This window comes from Triturus cristatus, chromosome 9, assembly GCF_964204655.1.
Source record: "Triturus cristatus chromosome 9, aTriCri1.1, whole genome shotgun sequence".
NCBI lineage: Eukaryota > Metazoa > Chordata > Amphibia > Caudata > Salamandridae > Triturus > Triturus cristatus.
Window position 1 is genome coordinate 744166291 of NC_140592.1, and position 5800 is coordinate 744172090.

Consider the following 5800-nt stretch of genomic DNA (forward strand, 5'->3'; position numbering starts at 1 on the left):
TGTAGAGCTTAGTGGATACATCAGCCTGAGAAATCAGATAGAGATACATTGTGGTTGCTCTGTGGATACATTGGTCCTGGGATACTAGTGCATGCCTCAGAGAAGGCTAGAGGTACATCGCGAGAGCTCTGTCGAAACACAGGTCCTGGGATATTAGTGCATGCCTCAGAGAAGGCTAGAGGTACATCGTGAGAGCTCTGTGAATACACAGGTCCTGGGATATTAGTGCATGCCTCAGAGAAGGCTAAAGGTACATAGTGAGAGCTCTGTAGACACACAGGTCCTGGGATGTTAGTGCATGTCACAGAGAAGGCTAGAGGTACATCGTGAGAGCTCTGTGAAATCACAGGTCCTGGGATATTAATGCATGCCACAGAGAAGGATAGAGATACATTGTGAGAGCTCTGTGGATACACTGGTCCTGAGATACCGGTGCATGAGCCAGAGAAGGATAGAGGTACATTGTGAAAGCTCTGTGGATACCCCTGTCCTGAGATATCGGTGCATGCCTCAGAGAAGGCTAGAGGTACATCGTGAGAGCTCTGTGGATACACCGGTCGTGAGATATCAGTGCATGCTTCAGTCAGAGAAGGATAGAGGTACATTGTGAGAGCTCTGTGGATACACCGGTACTGAGGAATCGGCTAGAGGTACATTGTGAAAGCTCTGTGGAGGATGTATGACGTTACAACGCATACTTTTACAACGCATGCACTTACAACGCAATTTTTACAACGCAACATCCACTACAACGCATTCCATTACATCGCATGACAATACAACGCATTTTTAAAAACTACCTTTACAACGCATTCCAGTACAACGCATACTACCTTTACAACGCATACCATTACAACGCATAATATTACATTGCATTTAAGGTAAGTATTGGATAGTATAGGGGTAAAAATTACTATTCTAACTCCAAGGGGTGCAACAGTAGGGTAAGTGTTGGATAGTATAGGGGTAAAAATTACTATTCTAACTCCAGGGGGTGCAACAGTAGTGTGGTAAATATTTAAATTACCTGTACTATTTTTTATGCGGAAAAGTCTAGTAAGAATAACTCAGTCAAAATAAGAGGCAGAATCCGTGGTATTAGAGGTTCTGAAAAGGGCTTTATTCCTTACAAAGGAATTATGGTTCGAACCAGGCAATCTTATTCCATCACCACGAAGGTTCAGGAAGGGATAGGCAATACATTATTGACAAGTAACAATATATATATGAAAAGCATTGCATTAAGACAGATGCAGGAGGCGTAACAGCTGATAATACAGATAAGAATACACATACGTAATGAAAATGGGCGTAATAACAGGCGTACACTAGAAACGTCATTTAAAATGATGTCACAGGTGGGTGGATCCATAAGAGAATCCTGCAGTGTCAGCAGAAATATTTGGCAGAGATGCGCGTGCAGCCGCATGACGTGTGATTGACGTGCAACTAAAGGGTGAAGGGGAATTGACATTTTAGCTCTACATGTGGAGACAGAAGTCTGGGGGTCAGGTCAACCTAATCCCAAATCGTATCTAATATCTTTGTTTAAGGAACTGTTTTATCCAAAAGGAAAGGTCTCTCGGGCGGAATCTATTCTATACTGACTGTTAGTGCATGTACAAGCGTCTATGTGTCTACATGAGATGCGAGGGGGCAAGAATCTTCCATGGTAACAGGGGCTATGAATTACTTGCATAAAGACAGCGAGGCCGAGCCCTTTGCTCGGTAACTGGAAGGATGTTTACCTAAACTACTAGACAGGAATGCATCGGATGAGGAGCGGAGCAGATAACTTGAAGGCTGAATACAGTTTTTGGCAGGCAACAGGCCGCGTCAGGCACCGTTAGCCGCGCAGGGAGTAGGACAAAGTTCATGGATACGGATGCAGGTCCAGGCCGGAGCATTTCAGAGGTAGAAGCAGGAAAAAGGCTTGATGGCAGAATTCAGGGCCTACTCGCCTGAACTGTAAAACGTGAAAAGTGAACCATATAAAGTCGGTGGCCAATCATACTTAGGAATGGAATATTCGACCCATTCATGGCGGATCTGAAAGAGGACAGGTTAACGTTGGACGCACATGTATTTGCGTCTTCATAGCTGGAACTGGAGGGAACATACATGTACTTGTAGCATGTACATGGAGCCGTTGGGGTCTAAGATAGGGGACACAATTGACCATAAAAATTCATATTTCCTCATTCCCTCCTTGTCCCCTACGGACCCTTATGAAACATCCATCTTCATCAATCCATCAATCTGTTCATATAGCATCATTTGTTCTTCTTTCTTCTTCCGGGATCTTGAATGAAAATTCGAAGGCGGGATACACGATGTGGCACACAGACCACAAATCGCTGGCCCACATTGTAGACACAAGCAGCAACTGAATAGAATGAGAAAGCCAATACCTAGGAAGGATACGATCCTCCATCCCCAGGCTGACAACACGCTCCAGAACCAACCGGACCAAGTCCAGGTGCCTGGATTCTGGTGTATCTGGCTTACAATCTTATGAAGTCGAGTTATGGCTTTATATACTGACGGCGCGTTTTCTGGTATGAAAACACAGCAACTTGATCCGATGACCCTGCAAGCTCCGCCCCTATCGGCCAGGATGACGTCAAGGACAAGACGATTTTGAAGAACAACAATCCGCATCGCAGACTGCTCCTCTGTTAAGTTGCCTAAGGCGGAAGTAGTTTCATTCACTACTGCTTCAAGGGTTCTAGTTAATCTACGTATCAACTTACTATTAGTGACTGTACCTATGTAGGGAAAGAAACCTTTATTGAAATCTGTGTATTGCTCCCATGCTGTTTCGGTGTAGTCGACAATCGGGAGATCTCTCTGCTGTCTATTGTGTACTAAATGGGTATTCCTATGGTAATCAGGCGGGGCTAGGAAAACAGGTGGCAGAAGGAATGCAATGTAACAGGTACCATCCCAATCTAGGGGTAGGCGTATGTATGCGGTGTGACCACAGATGAAGTAGGAGTGACGAGAAGCTCTAAATGTAGATTTACCTTTATCACTGAATTCTATTACAGTGGTACATTTACTATGGCCCATGTGTATTGAACCATTCTTTCTTACACATAATTCGCCTCTAACTGGAAATACTGACATAGCGGGCAAGATTGGTGTAGCTTCGGATTCAACATTCAGGATCATGAGATTAAGTGTAAAGTTACCTAATCCATATACTTCATTTTCTAGATCAGTTCCTGTTCTTTTGGGAAGTCCCTCCTTGTTAGGGTAGCAGACTTTAAGTAAAACTAGGTTCAGGTTTCCCCAAACCCAGTTGTCTTGATAAACTACTGAATTTGAATCTAGGGAATTAATCAAACTAAACCATGCTCCACAGGAGCCATTGTGTGTGAATGGATACGGAAAGAGAGGCAGAACTCCCTTGTATTTCTGATAGGGAGGGAGTCGGCCACATATCCAACAATTTGTAGCATTGCTGGTCTGATGAGAATGATGTAACATACTAATGAATGTATTGTTGCGCAGCGCAAATCTATAGGACAACTCATGCGGGGGTAATTCGCTAAAAGAATGTTCGGCAGTAGCATTGAAAGCATGCTTGGAAATAGGGTAATACATGTGTAATAATATACTGGCAATGATAATCAGAAGACTTAGAAAAAACATAATTAACAATGTCACTATGCAGTGACTACGAAGTGATTTACAGTACGCATGTTTCTTGAGCTGTTTCTGTCTATTTCTCTCTCTATTTCGGTCTAGAGGATACATGTCAGAGACAAATTCAACCGATTCACCTTGGAGAGGACTTAAACAATCAAATTGTCTGACTTGCTAGACCTTAGTTTCAGTTTATAGTTTTCCTTTTCTGTCTTGTCAACCAGGGGGAGTTTTGAGTCAGTCTGTGAGGGAATGCAGGGCTGATAATTCAAGTTGGATGATAGTCCATGAAATTTTTTGATATGGCTCGAGTGCAACCACCCTTTACGTCCCTCAATCTTCACAGCTGTCCTTGTGGTCAATAAGACGAGTTTAGGCGACTGCCAGCGAGGCTCCAGCGGGTTCCTTCTGTCGAAGTTCCTTATAAGTACAAGATCTCCCGGAACCACGTCATGGGGCTTCACCTCAGTGTTATCGGGAAAAGCTGCAGCTACCTGTGAACGACAAGATTGTAGTGCAGACATCAAGGAAGCCAGGTAATCTGTCAGCATATTACAATCAACATCAGTTATTTTACGGGGTATAGGCGTCCCCCACATATTTGGTGGTCTACCGAAGATCACCTCATACGGGGATAGCCCTGTTCGAGAGTGTGCTACCATTCTCATGTAAAAGAGCGCAACTGGTAAAGCTACTATCCAGTCGACACCTTTTTCTCTACATACTTTGGACAGTCTAATTTTCAAAGTTTGATTATGCCGCTCCACGAGACCTGCTGCCTCGGGATGTCGGACACAGTGGAATTTCCATTGATAGCCTAACAAAAGTGAAACATGTTTCATTAGCTCGGATGAGAATGGCTGGCCATTATCTGAGTACACAACACGGGGCAAACCATACCGTGGGAAGAATTCTCGAACTAACTGTTTGGCAGTAGTCGGGGCAGTGTAATCTGAGACGGGATACGCCTCTGTCCACCGGGAAAGAGCGCATACAACTACGAGGACATATTTAAATCCTCGACATCGTTCCATCTGGATATAATCCATCTGGAGGACTTCAAAAGGGTGATTGGGGGGTTGAAATCCACCCTGTTCTACAGGTACGCCTTTTCCTGGATTGAACTGACAACAAATCATGCAGGTACGTACTTTCTGTTTAGCTGCTGCTCGCAAGTGTTTATTGAACCAAATGTGTTGAATACTGTCTAGCATAGCTTTCTCTCCTAAGTGCGCTGGACTATGTATTGTGTTAATAATGACTTGGACCATTGAGTCAGGAAGAAACCATATAGATTTTCCCTTCGTCATCCATCCTTGATCCGTTCGGATCCCTCCTAATTCAGTCCATCTCTTTATTTCTCCTGGTGTAGCATGTGTCTGTATGTCAATTACATCAAGGGCGGGATCCTTAACTGTCATGCAGTGTGTTGGTGTCGGAACTATTGTCTTTGTCGTGTCAGTTGTATGAGTCTGATTCTGAGCAGTCTGTTTAGCTGTTCTGTCAGCTAGGTCGTTACCCTGAGAAATAATGTCAGTCACTTTTGTATGGGCTTTACACTTCATAATCGATATTGCAGTCGGCAGATGTATTGCATCTAACAGAGCTTGAATAAGGGGACCGTGCTGGATGTGGGCACCGTGAGAAGTTAAATAACCTCTCTCTCGCCAAAGTACGCCGAAGTCATGGACGACTCCGAATGCATAACGTGAATCTGTGTATATGTTGACTTTCTTATTTTTGGCTTGAATACAGGCTTGTGTCAGAGCGATGAGCTCTGCTGCTTGAGCTGACAAGGTATCGATACAATTTGTTTCAACAATTTCAGTGTCTGTTGTGACTGCATAAGCGGCCACTAACTCTCCTATACTTGTTCTCATGCATGAACCATCTACATACAATGTCAGGTCTGGATCTGATAATGGAATATCTGTCAAGTCTTGTCTGGGTTTCGTCGTAATAGTAATAACTTCAATACAATCATGTGCCAACGGGTCTGTTCCACTTAATGGCAAAAGTGTGGCAGGATTTAATGTACTACAACGTCTGATTTCTATGTGTGGCTGGAACAATGTCAATTCATAACCCGTCAGTCTTGCTATAGTCAAGTGTTGTGTTTGGGTCCGGTTCAAGAGAACCTCTACTGCGT